The sequence below is a fragment of the Triturus cristatus genome, chromosome 8 (genome assembly GCF_964204655.1).
Source record: "Triturus cristatus chromosome 8, aTriCri1.1, whole genome shotgun sequence".
Lineage (NCBI taxonomy): Eukaryota > Metazoa > Chordata > Amphibia > Caudata > Salamandridae > Triturus > Triturus cristatus.
Genome location: NC_140591.1, coordinates 189,381,916 through 189,396,313, shown reverse-complemented (window position 1 = coordinate 189,396,313; position 14,398 = coordinate 189,381,916).

Sequence of the window (14,398 nt, the reverse complement as noted above, 5' to 3'; positions counted from 1 at the left end):
CCACACTGTCGTCTGGGGATAAATCCAGCCTGGTCTAGCTCCACCAGCTCGGGCATCAGCGGGTTCAGGCGCTGGGACAAAATGCTGGCGAATAGCTTTGCGTCAATATGTAGCAGCGAGATCAGTCGATACGAGCTACAAAACTTAGGGTCTTTGCCAGGCACAGGAATTACTGTGATCAAGGCCTGGAGCCTCGTTCAGTCAGCGTACCTGTGCAGCAAAGGAATTGAACAGGCGAGTGAGTATGGGAACTAACTCCGTGCAAAAGGTCTTAATAAACGCTGCGCTAAACCCGTGTGGTCCCAGCACCTTCATGGGCTTCAGTCGGGTAATCGCCGAAATCACCATCTCGATGCGTATAGGCGCATCAAGCTCCTCGGCCTCATTAGCGGGGAGGGGGTCATAGCTGCGGCATTAACGTAGGCGTGTGGATCTGACGAGTTCGGGGAGTCAGCAGAGTAATAAGCCCGAAAAGCTTCAGCAATGTCAGGGTCCTCAGTAACCTCCACTCCCCGCGGCCCCTGGATCGTTTTAACTGCTTGTGCATGTTGTTTAGTCCATACAAAATATTTATGCTTCAAGCGCACGGCGGCATGCTCAGCCATGTCTAAGTCAAGGCACCATAGGTGGAGCTGTTCCTTTTCAAGTTGCATCCAGATCCAGGGCGCACCGGAGGGCTTATGGATAGCCTCTAGTTCCTTCACTCTCAATTCAAACCCCCCCCTCTTATCCCTTCTCGCCTTATTCTCATATGCAGCTTTAGAAATAAGAGCCCCCCGAGCCATGAGTTTCAGTGCCTCCCAAGTCGAGGACAGGGCGGTGGCACCGTCATCGTTAAGTGTTAAGTATTTCCGCAGAGTGGGCCGTAATGCATTAACAGTTGTCGGGGACAACAGCATCGAATCCCTCAGATGCCACAGGGGTTGTCGAGGCTGGAGAGGGGGAGGTGTGCATGGTCAAGGTGAGATGAGCGTGGTCCGAGAGCGAACGGGCTTCAACGGAGGAGGCCCGGATACGTTCCCATGCAGCAGAGGTGACTAGAAAGTCATCTAAGAGAGCATAAGATCTGTGTGCCTCAGAATAGAAGGTTTAGTCCCGTTCTCCAGGGTGTAAGGTGCGCCACGCATCTCTCAACCCACATTCTGCAAGCCATTCCCGATCCGCCAGTGACAGGGCTCCTGCTCACCCAGATCTCTTACCAGAACGATCAATTTCAGAATCCATCTCTAAATTTAAATCTCCACCCACCAAGACTGCAGGGTCAGGAGTATAAAGCACATGGGCTAAAGCTTCCATCAGGAAAGCTTCTTTGTGTTCATTAGGGGAGTAGATTGAAGCCAATGTATAATAAAATGTACCCATCTGCACCAGCAGTGCTAGCAGGCGGCCCTTAATTTCAGCCACTGGACCAAGCACAGTGCCTTTAAAACGTTTGGAAAACAGAATAACCACTCCGCCCTTCTTGCCCATCCCAGAGGACCAGTACTGTCAAGGAAAGTCCCTAACTTGCATTCTATGTGTGTCTTTTGGAAGTAGATGAGTCTCCTGTAGGAGACATATATCCCCACCAGAATGCTCTAGTAGAGAAAGTATTGCTTTCCACTTACTAGGGTTATTAAGACTGCGGACATTGCGGCTAATTATCCTAGTCTTCCTGGGCATATTGGTACTAGCAGATCTGCGTTCGGTCAGCTAGTGCTCTGTTGTGCATTGACAAGACAAGGGTGTGGTGTGCAGGCACGGTTACTATGAGTGAAAGTATTCAGATTAAGTGTCCAAAGAGGATTGTCGGAGAGGGATCCCCACCCACCCATAAACAACTCACAACACCACAAATAAAATAGATGAACGACAAAATACAGTCAATGTCTGTCCCAAAGGGGGGGGGGGGGCTGGAATATGGGGGCAACCAAGAGGGCAAGAGACATTCCTCAACGTCGTGGTAATCACCTCCCCACCCCCAGGCCCAACCAAACCACATGGCTCAACCAATGATACCTCAACAGTTGGAGTTCAAGGCTTCCCCCTCAGCCCCGGACAGAGATGGAATCACTGCAGACAGCTCTTTGACCATTGTAGCAGGGTCAGGATGCAAGCTTTCAAACCTTGAACCAGATTGTGAGCTTTGTCGGTGGCCATGAGAGGCCCCATCCCCAGCGGAGTATACCTGAGAGGCTCTGCTGTCGGGATCTAGGTTCAGAAGTTTACATGTCTCCTCCACGGAACGGAGCTGATGCAGCTTGCCTTCATACTGAAATATTAAGCGGAACGGATGACCCCAGGAGTAGGCAATTCCGGCTGAGCACGGTTGACTAGCCGGAAATCTTTCCGCTTCTGCAAGGTGCTTGCAACCACGTCTTGAAAAGCTGCGAATAATGATCTCTAAATTGCAATGCTTAGTTGGAGCATGCCGCCTTGAATATCAGCAGGGGAGCGATTAGGTTGACGGGGGCCCACCCGATGGCAGCGGTCTATTTTAACTGTGTCCTCCGCTGGGGTGCCCAGGACCATAAGCAACAAAGCTTGGACGTACCCCTCCAGGTCGTCACCTTCTGCACCAGTGGGGGCCGAACGGATGCAGACATTGTTCCGTCGTGTCCTGTTCTCCAGGTCCTCAGAGTGTGCTTGAAGGTCAAGTTGTTGGTCCTGCAACTGAATGACCTGCTGAACTGCAGCGATCTCTTCATCCCTGGACCTCGTGGACTCCTGAAGGGCCTCCACCCTCTCACGCACAGCATCAATGTCCCTTCATACCTCTCTCAGGTCTGCTTGCAGGTCTATCGTTACAGCCAGGATGTCTTCTCACTGTGAGGCAAAGAGGGACTCCAGAAAGTTGCGGGTCACAGCTCCATCGAGGCCCTCTCCGGTGCTTACTTGGCCAGAGCCCTGCGAGTCCCCCGCAATTTTCATAAGAAGGTCACGGACTGAGCGCTCCTTTTTTGTTTTAGCCTACGTCATGATCCAGACCTGACCGCTGCCCAGTAGGTATGAGATATCTGCTATCCAGGGGGGGCAGATCAGCAGGTCTCTCAGTAGATTCACTGCCCTTTTTGAAGGAGGGGTGAAGTGAACTAGGCTGCTCCCAAGGAAAACAATTTACATGCACTTTGCCCTTGCCCCACCAGGTCACAACGCCCTTGGCTCCCACAAAGGCAAGCACCACCAGTCAAGGCCACTCCTCACCGCCGGTGCATTAATCATGATAATCCCAAAGGCTGGACCAAAGCAAAGCAAAATCTGGGGGGGCTCAGTAGCAAATAGGCTCCAGGCTGCTCAGCACAGAATAGCGGGCAATTTCAGGCCCAGGGGGCCAACAGGTGGCACAGTCCAAGCATTCTCACTCTTCAGGCCTGCAAATCTAGGCTCAGGCCTCACCAGCCCCCCCCCCCCCAGAGCTACAAGACCATATGTTGCACCAGTGGTCAGAGACCCTCAATGAAGGTGCTGCTGCCGCCCGCAGAGGCACTCCACAAGCAGGCTTCCTCTGTGATCAACAGGCCAGCCGATCAAGCCGCAGTGCAGTTAAACTCGCCTTCGCTGAGATGCAGTCCCCTGTGGGCTCTCGCCAAGCGCTGGTTGTGCGCCAAGCTACCTCTGCTCGCCGCTCCCCGTAGGCCGCTACAATAGCCTCTCAGTCCGGACCGCTTTCTGCTGCCAAGTCCGTGGTGCGCCACAGGAGGCCCTAGCAGAGCCCAGAGTCGGGTCAGCCCCTTGGCTGGAGGGAATCAAGAAGACAATACCCTCCGTTCCAGTCGTGTGCATGGTCAGGCTGCAGATGTGAAGGCGCGCTCGAGATGAGCTGCACGTGCCCACCGGCACTCCAGCCACTCGACCACGTCGTCTGGGGCCACAGCCCCCCCCCCGCACAACTCAGCTCCTGTAGCCGCCGTCTCCTCACCGTGGCACCAGAGAAGCAGGAGCCGTGTTGGAGGGACCCTCTCACAGCTCCTGCGCCGTTGATGCAGGCACGGGTGCCAGTCTCTCTCAGGCCGGCCAACGGGGGGTGATGCGGGAAGAGAGAGAGAGAGAGAGAGAGAGAGACTGACTGACTTTCCCAGATCTCTCACCGCCAAGCTCCTCCCCTAAAGCTCTGCACCCTCTGAAACTGGTAGAGCTCACGCAATTCGGTTGCCCAATCGCCGCGGCCGCATTATACGGAACACCCGGCATGCTGTATCCCTCATACTACTACTGCATCGTCAGGATGGATTCTCACCGGTGCCACTGAACACGCATACCCAGGTTTCCCAGACAGGAACCTCTCCACCCTCTACTGCCTCCGACCCTACCTCGGCCAAGGCACCATCATTTTCCACCATGCCCGGCGTTTTGCCGCACCGCTGCCAGTTCTCCTTCTGGTTATTTCCGAGGTCGCAACTGAATTAATTTGCCATAAGTCATCACGCTCTCCTTCATTGGCAACTTTCCAGGCACTTGTTTTATCGGTTAGTCCTGATGAGATCCCTATACCTAAACTGGGATCGAAACGTCATCGACACATACATCTTCAACGCTATACTAATATTTGTATTTAATTGTGGAGTATGAGATGTAACTCAGATTGTGACTTTTTGTTTACCTACATTCTCGCATATTGAAAAGTCACCTTTTAAGTCACTTGCCTGTGGTAAGGAAATCGGCTGATTTCCCTCTGCCCTGACACGTCTTGCTCACTCACTTTCTTGTATATTATCTTTGCGTTCAATTTAATTGTTAATTAAACTCCTTATTTTTCATTGATACATTTGTAATTCCAATGTTGATTACTAAATTGTGATACTGTTTTAATTTAACTTGTATGGGACCACTGTTCTCTTTAGCATACATTCACCCTTGGTCCCCTCAGACTTTCAGGGTCTCCTTGTTTCTTTTTTGTAAGACTGATGCCTGTACATCCGTAGCAGAGCCGATCTCCGTTACAACAGGAGCTGAAGCGTCCCGTGGAGGCTTTAGGAACGCCATCATCAACATGGGAATACGCAGTGGACAATTTTGCACATGGGCCCGCAAAGGCGCCAGGATCATGTCTATGTCCAGCGGCGCAGCCGATGGAAGTGTCAGACAAAGGTCCAACACACGTCTGAATCCGCAAAAGAGGCAGCGGAATACTGTCAGAATGTAGCCAAGCCAGGTCGGTCTGAAAGACAGGAACCAATGCTCACTCAGCTCTCGAAACCGAGGTATACCCACAAAGAACACCAATCGCTCACGACAACGTTGCTCCAGCAGTGCTCTCTCCATGTCTCAAGTGATTCTGACATCCATTGCGAAGCAATAGAATTAAAACTATTATTCCCACTACTGAAAGCAGGACCAAAGGAAGCCCTACAAAAAAGCTTGCAAGTACGAAGTGTATAAGGGATTTCAGGTCTCTGCCTGTCGAAGGATCAGCCTGCAGAGTCTCGGTCCAGCCTGGAAAGAATTCTCATCTTTTCTGTAAGGGGGAGTGAGGGTCTTTTATACTAAAGTGGACACTCCCAGGTTTTTCCAGAATTGATATGTTTTTAAAACATTCAGTAATCCTTTGCTAATCCTTTTCTCAACAAAAACACTCATGCACAGCTGGCTGTTGGCCATGAATGAAAAAAAGTGGTGACCCTTATACAATCAATCAAACAATCAATCAATCAGGAGGTTTATATAGCGCACTACTCACCTGTGAGGGTCTCAAGGCACTGGGGGGCGGGGTGGAGCTCCGGATTAGTCGAAGAGCCAGGTCTTGAGGTCCTTCCTGAAGGTGTGCAGGCTTGGGGAGCATCTGGTGTTCACGGGGAGCTCGCTCCAGGTCTTGGCTGCTATGTAGGAGAAGGCTCTCCAGCCTGTTCTACTTCTGCGGATGTGGGGGACTTCTGCCAGGGCGAGGTCGGTGGAGCGGAGGTTCCTCTTGGGTACGTGGAAGGATAGTCTTGTGTTGAGGTATTTGGGTCCGATGTTGTTGAGGGATTTGTAGGCGTGGGTGAGGAGTTTGAAGAATAAATCTACCGTGCCTGGGGACATGTTTATGTAAGTCAGGTACAGGGATTAAGATAGGATACCGAGAGCCTGGTTGTCGAAGAGACAGAAGTAAGCTACTAGGTAAAAGGTCACCTGTGTTTAGGACCGTTATGTCGTGTGGATGCGACACAATGTACGTAATTGGTATGTACATGATGAGACTATCCTAAAGAACATGACAGTAAGACGTAAAAATACCTCGTCCTAATTAAATCTGGCTCACAAATGAGAACGGGCGAGTGATTTTTCAAGCTCTGAACTTCAAGTTCCTTAAAAATTGCTAACTCCCTATTGCTGAAATCGCCACACATCAACAAAAAGAGAACTTACAACCACTCCTTCTCCGGCTTAGCACTAAGAATATGGAACGCACTGCCGCCCATAATCAGGTCAAACCACTCAACGACCTCCTTAAAAGAAGAAGTGAAAAGGCTTCTGATGAACAAACTACTTCAATAATAACCAGTGGCGGTTTCTGCGTTAGGGCTCAGTGTCAGCATTGATTTCTATAATGAGTGCGCGCACTGTGCGCGGTACGTTGGCAGTGCGCATGTTGGGTTTGGCTGGCTGCCTTTCCGCGGCTAGGAACCCAGCATGCGCATAGTGGCTTTGCTACAGCAAGCACAAGGTGAATGGGGGGTTTCCCAAAACCGCAGACCCCAGTAGTAGCAAAATGAGCAGCGAGGTTCCCTGCTCATGCCAATCCTGGCACTGCTAAGAGAGCAGCGCCTGCGTCTGGATTGCTGCTGCAGCAGAGGAGGCATGACTTGAAGAAGTTGGAGTTGGCACCGCAGGGGTGGGAGGGCCCACCCAGCGCCCAACGTAGCAATGGCCAATCAGTGTAATGGCTTATTATTAAGCCATGCAGTGAATCGTCATTTTGCTGTTGTTGGGCAAATCGGCCACCCTTCCTCTCAGCAGTCGAGAGTGGAGACTCGAGAGTCGAGACTAGTAGTGAGACACCGGTCCGGTCCATGACACGAGTCATCATCAGATTGATTCATCAACTAATCTCTTATCAATCATCCATCACATTCATTGATCATTCTTGGATCTGTACTGCTCTCCATTGCCCGGCATTAGCAGGTTTGTGCTCTACATATCCCCTCATTACTGCATCTCCAGCCCTTCCACGTCACACTAGTTGCAAGCACAGGTAGTGTGGTACAGTACTGTGTGAGAGCGAGGCCTGATCTGTGCTGTAGTAGCAGTTGGTGTGTGAGAGGCTGGGGGGTATGTGCTGTGAGTGTGAGCGTTGCAAATAGTGTGCGAGAGGCCTGATCTGTGCTGTGTGGGCCTGAGGGTGGCAGTTGGTGTGTGAGAGGGGTGGTCTGTGCTGTGTGTCTAAGGGTACCAGTGTGTATGAGAGGCCAGATCTGTGCAGTGTCTCTTAGTATCACCATTGGCAGCCTTCCCCACCCCTCCAACGTAACATGCATGCTAATAAATAAACACACAACACATTTCTTGTTTGGGTAAAGTTGCTGCAGGTTTATTACATACACCGTTATGTAATATAGTGGGTTATGTTAGGCAGGCAACCAACTGGGCCGCCTGCCCGCCTGATGAGCCAAGCAGCACTGGGGCGAACCCCATCTGTGCTGCCTCTTCCCGGACCACGTGACACATGGTCCCTTGTTACTCACGCCCCTTATAGGGCGGAGCGTAGCATAGCAAACCCCCGGTTGTTCAGGCCCACAACCGCCCGCAGGACTAACGGGGCACCAACACGGTTTTCCAGGAACCTCCCATGAGGCTCCTAGGATTTGGCTCTGGCAACCCCTATGGTGCCGCGCAGAGGTATCCTTCTGTACCACTCTGCTTCTAGATCACCCTGTAACATCGCCTGCAACGAAAAAAGACAACATTACAACACTCTCTGCCTCCTGCCTGCCACGAACCACGCCGTGTAAGCGGTAGGGTGGGAGACGGCGTGTCAGGCATGCGAAAGAGGGTGCCAAGATGGTGGGGGAGGCATATATACTCCTCTCCCAGTCCTAGCGCCCAGGAAGTGACGCTCCTAGCACGCCGTGACCAGGCTAGGAGGGACTCCTCCCCGAGTCCCTGCCCCTAAGGTGGGTGTGGGGTGCCCAGATGATACTGGAGGGCTGCCCTCTCTAGTGGCCCCCTGTGGGGGCCTCGGTCAGCCGCATAGTATCACCATTGGCAGCCTTCCCCACCCATCCAACGTAACATGCATGCTAATAAATAAACACACAACACATTTCTTGTTTGGTTAACGTTGCTGCAGGTTAATTACATACACCATTATGTAATATGGTGGGTTATCTTACGGGCGATCCAAGGGCAGGCAACCAACTGGGCCGCCTGCACCCCTGATGAGTCAAGCAGCACTGGGGCAAACCCCATCTGTGCTGCCCCTTCTGGTGATCCTCTTCCCGGATCACGTGACACATGGTCCCTTGTTACTCACGCCCCTTACAGGGCGGAGCGTAGCATAGCAAACCCCCGGTTGTTCAGGCCGACAACTGCCCGAAGGACTAACGGGGCACCGACGCGGTTTTCCAGGAACCTCCCATGAGGCTCCTAGGATTTGGCTCTGGCACCCCCTATGGTGCCGCGCAGAGGTATCCTTCTGTACCCCTCTGCTTCCAGATCACCTTGTAACTCCGCCACAGCTCTGGAGGTGGCCACCGTTGCCGCCAGAGCCCCCCACCAAAACAGCTATACCCTTACCTGCAACCTCTCATCTTTTGAGCCTCCTGCAACTCTAGAAGGAATAGATCCATCCCAACTGGTGATAGATGGACCCCATCTATATCACAATAGCCCTTGACGTTAGCCTGGATCAGCTAGTGTCTGCTGAAACCAAAGGCCCTTATGGCCTGTGAACTTGTGCCAAGAACTATACACCCTCATGCGGGAAAATTCCACTGCATCACCAGACTCAGCCCCGTGCCAACTCTGGGCGGGACGATTGCAGACACCATGGTTCACATTGCCCCATCTATTTTCTGATCTCACCGAGCTGCCGAACTTCTAGCACCGTGTGTGCCTGAACACCGGCGTGCCCCATCTATGGGACAGCAGCCCACTTGCTAGGAGACCGCTCCTCCAACCCGCCTGCCTACTTTGGCTATTATGGCGAGAAGGATTATACTTAACCTTTGCACAGTCCCTTTGCTTGCTAAATCATGACGCACAGGAATGTTCCTAACTAGAAGTATGTGACAATGAGCAAGAGTGCCCTTTTGCCCTCGGCATGAGTCCCTTATTCCATATGGGAATTTCACCCGCTCAGCTCCCTCTGCGGTGAAACCCCCTAGGCATACCCGCTTAGAGAATCTGTCTGATTGAAACAGTGCACACTGTCTACCTTATGGTGCCTAACCTTAAGGAATGACTAAGTCCTACTTTATCCCCATCCTAGAATACTCCCAGATAGGGGGGGTGCGGGGGGTTCCACTGCCCACCCTGCGCAGACCCAGCGGTGGAAAATTACCAGCTCCGTTAAATTTTAATTTTTGTTGAACACTGGACATGCCAAATGCTCTAAACCCAGCGAACACCTTAATGGTGTCAAATCTGGTTTGAAACACTATCTGTCTTGTGCCCACTATTGGAGACCTCACCCTTTCGTGCAGTGACAACCCCGCCTGCTTAACTCCCGTCGGATCACAGATGCACAGTACCCACTGTCCATCTCTGACCCTGGATGCTTCAAACCCCCAAAAAGTGTCAGAATCCCAGATCCACAGCTTACTGTTTAGTTGCAGTACACCATCAGTGGATCCGCTAGGAGATACCACAAACCGCATTGGTCATGCAAACATTAAGAGTACACAATTTTCACCTGGGCGCACCTCTAAATGAGACTGGCTCCACACAGCTGTAAGGCCAGAGATCCCCCAAAACCTTGGGACGACTTTAGTAGTAACATGCCCTTAATGGTATGTGACATACTACAAGTCCTGCACAGGAATCCCCCTTGACCTGCTCGGGCCTGTGGCCATTCTGCTGAAAGCCCTGTGGGCCTGGGGGAGGGGAGTGCTACTAAACGTCAAGGTCCTAGACACTCAGGAAGCATTCCTCCCTGCTGCAGGTGCCCCAAAGCATTGATTATAAAACATTTAATGGGCAACAACCCGGTTTGCGCCCCCTTAATGTGCCATTCTGCGATGAGCAATTAGATACCCCACATATCTCTTCCCTCTGAAGATGAAACAAACCGGCAAAAGCACAATGCACGGGCAGTGAGTGTGCCCATTGAGACACCCCCAGCTCTGTGAGGTACAAACCCTAACGCACCGCGTGCCAGTTTGTACCTATCATTCAGGGGTGACTACGCCCTAATGTGTCCCTTTCCCTGGATGATCCCCAGTACGAGGGTACAGGCTGATGACCAAGTGCTGCGACAGCCAATAAACAGGTAGACGTGTGTAAACCCAGCCGCTGCCAAACGAAACCACTAGAAGCAGTTTTCCACGGAAATGTAGAGACCACCGGAGTCCCTCCGCGCCCTCCGTACTTCCGCAACAGCCAGACAGGCCACCTGCACGTCAGCCAGGTGCTGAAACCAGAAAGCAGCAGCCCTTTGGAAATGGAATGGCAGCGCACAATCCCCGCGTTGGAGACAAAATTGACCTTGTTATTCTGCGAAAGAGGCACGCGCGGAGACAAAATAACTACTCTTTGCAAAACTGAGCCTGTCCGTAACTTTTGTCTATATCGGGACAAAAGATGAACCATGATATTATCACTGATCAAGTCTGTGATGTCATATTCGCTACCTCTGGTATATTTCTCATAAATCGCCATATATGACTGACACCGCACTCTCATCTTGTCCTTTATGTGATCTTGGCCCACTTTGGTGAGCAGAGCCCCGTGAAGTATACTTGGCTTCTTGGCTGATAATGCACAAGTATTAGGTGAGAAAGATGAAACCATACTCGCCGAGCCCCGGCCAGAACCAACAACGATATCACCATTTGTCATCCGTAGCACATTCATCAATAAGACATTGAGAAGGGCCACATGCATAACTCGTGGTGGCACAAGGACCTTGTTGGCCAAGCAGCGAAATCTTCGCTCAATGCAACAATCCGAAACAGGCTTCTCACAGCGCACGCCACCCACAGCGCCACCCAGGCGCCAAACAGGACACCGAGGTTTACACCGAACATCCCAACTCCAAAGGAAAGGCACCACAAACCCAACCCACTGAGCAAGTCACTCACCAAGGCACCGCAGTAAGGACCCAACCATGAACAACGCCCCCTGCATGAAGCTTGAGTGCCCCCTGTGAATAATGTAGGCTGTGGTTCGCCGGACACTGCATTTGAGTATGCCCTGTAACAGCAGGGTCCTTCCCAAACCCCATTGCTGGCACTGAGCAGGGGTGCACATTCCTACTAATCCTACACAACTGCCACTGCTCCACCGATGCCGCGCAACGTGCTCCATCTCAGCAACCACCGAATGGAGCACCTTGGTAATTCATGGCTGCACTGCGGCTGATTATAGCCATAAACTGGCATGGTGAACCAAGTGACCTGTCCCGGGCCACTCGGTGCGGAGCCGACGCCGGGACCCTAAACTGGCTTTGTAGTTCCCAAGTCGCCTGTTTGGGTGCCAGTGCCCCCATCCTGTCTCCAAATAAATGCAGATACTGCACTGGCAGTCTAGCTGCGCTAGCGGCATCCCAAATCACCGCTGCCTGGCCACAAGCCCAAAACTGCCTCCACAAAGATGGTGGACTCCCTGACCTTGTGACAACAAAAGGGGCCTGTTACTCTGTATATATTTGTTACTGCTGCTGTGCATGCGTGCAGTGTTCTGTTGTGTTTCCCGGGCACTGTCACTGTGGGCTGTATCTTGTACGTACACGTTCCACTTGATGTCACTGTACTTAACATCTAGGTGAAGGACTGGGCCACCTTGTCAAGAATTCCTGTCATGCGAGGGGAGGAAAACGGTAACCAGCGAAAACGGACTACATCTCCCAGGATGCTTAGCGGTTGAGAGGTTATGTAAACAGGAGAGCTGTTACATAACTCAAGGAAAACACGCCCTTATGTAAACAGGAGAGCTGTTACATAACCCAAGGAAAACACGCCCTTATGTAAACAGGAGAGCTGTTACATAACTCAAGGAAAACACGCCCTATAAAGGGAGGAACCGGGAGGTACAACGCTGTCGGATATTGTGTTTACACCGACTTACCTGCTTAGTGAAGAGCAGTGTTCCGGAGTGGTGCTCCAGTAAGGCAAGAACGGAGGTAGGTCGAGTCGTTACTCCCTGGGCCGTGTCTTGCCCCATCGTCACCTGTGAAGGACCCGGAAGCTCTACCGGATAACCATTGAGCTTCGCTTTTTGACTCGGCTGAGTCAAAGCGCAGTGGCGCTTTTGCTGGTTGGAGTCGTAACTCCCAGCCCGACCAGAGATACAGGGACTGCCAGCTGTAAACGCACACCAGGAGGTGTTTGCCGCGTTACAGACTCGGAAGTCCACGGGATCGATCGAGCGGCTGCTCTCGGTTCAGTCTTCTTTGCTTGTGATTGGGGTATCGGTGACGCATCACCAGGAGGTGACTCCGCGTCCCGGTGCAGTCTGAGGAAGAGGTTGAGCGGCTGCTCCCTTCAGGTAGAGACCCCGGCTGGGTGTTTCCCTGACTCCTCGATTCTCCCCAACACTCTTCGTGCCCCTCACAGCCTACCGATTGGCATTGTCGGCCATTTCATTTCTGCCCTCTGTTGGCATACGCCGGGATCGGCGTATATGCAGAGGACGGTTAGGACCATCCGTGCTGTGGGCTGGTAACGTACTTAGCCTGGAGGATTCCAGTGACTATAACCTTTGTTTATTCCTTGTATTATTTTTGCCTTCATTAAAATAACTAAACCTTCACAAGTGGTTGCGTTCTCATTATCGTGTCTGTTAAACGATCCTGAGACGTTCAGGGCGTTACAAAATATCCGACCTTAATAACACTAACTGTCTCCCGGTCGATAACAGACATGGCAACACTTGATGATGTGCTGGCTGCTTTAGCGACCGTGCAAATTGAATTGGCTGCCTCCAGGCAAGAAACAGCCGATGTAAAAGCCAGACTGGATGCTATCCAATTGGACCCGCTCACGCCCAGCACCTCCCTCACGAACCAGACCCCTGCGGTAGTAGTGGAAATGCCGGTAGCCGTCCCCTTGGCAACACCAGAGAGGTACAGTGGGGATCCTAACACAGTGCAGGTATTCCTCACACAAGTGGTGCTACATTTATCGTGCAAACCAAGGGCGTTCCCCACGAGTCAGGCTCGTGTGGCTTTCCTTATATCCTATTTGGCTGGAAACGCGGCACAATGGGCCGTACCTCTGGTGAGCAGGGACGACCCCATCTTATGTGATTGGGGTGCTTTTCGCGAGGAATTCCTGAAGGTCTTCGACAGAAGGGCTGACTCGTACACGGCGGACCGTGAAATGCTTGAGTTAAGACAGGGATCCAACGACCTGGTGCAGTATCTCAACGCGTTCCGAAGGCTGGTTGCGGAAACCAAGTGGCCTGTTGCTAAACAGACGGCGCTCTTCCATCACGGGCTGTGCGATGAGCTCGAGGACGCCGTGGCTCATATTGACCCCCAACCCAAGACATGTGAGGGCCTTATCAACCTGGTATTACGGCTGGAACATTGGCTAAGTGAAAGAAAGGGGGATCATAGGAGAAAAGGAAAATCCCTTCCATCCTATGTGACAGTGGGAAGTCCTGAAACTGCCACCGCATCCAAGGGAGAACCCATGGACATCAGCGCAATACGAGCGAGCCTCACAGCCACAGAGAAAGAGTCACGCCGTAAACAAGGATTGTGCCTATATTGTGGCAAAAAAGGCCACTACGTACGTGAATGCCCTGCCAAACCGAAGACGTCACGTTATCGGGCCAACCGGTCGGTAACAGCCGTGGTGGACGTACCGGCGGAAAACTAGAGGACTCCCAGACCAAAGAAGGGGCATCTCGGAGTCACTCATCCATCCCTTCACTTTCCAACTCGGTCACTAAGGGACAACGACACCTGTTTCTCACGGTGCACGTGGGAGTGCATGACCAGTGGATACCCGTTGTGGCCATGGTGGATTCAGGGGCCACTGGCATGTTTATGGACCACAACGAGGCATGCAGGCTAGGGCTAGTGCTTCTTCCCAAAGCTGTACCCGAAGACGTCTATGCTGTAGACGGAAGGCGATTGGTGACGGGGCCCATCAGGCAGCACACGGGGGTCCTTCCGATGAGATGTGGGAGGAACCATTTGGAACAAATCGATTTTAACATCATCCGAGCGCCCCAATATGGCGTCATATTGGGATTGCCGTGGCTACAGAAACACAACCCCTCTGTGGATTGGCCAACACATCGCATCGAACTGACGTCACCGTATTGCATCCTGCAT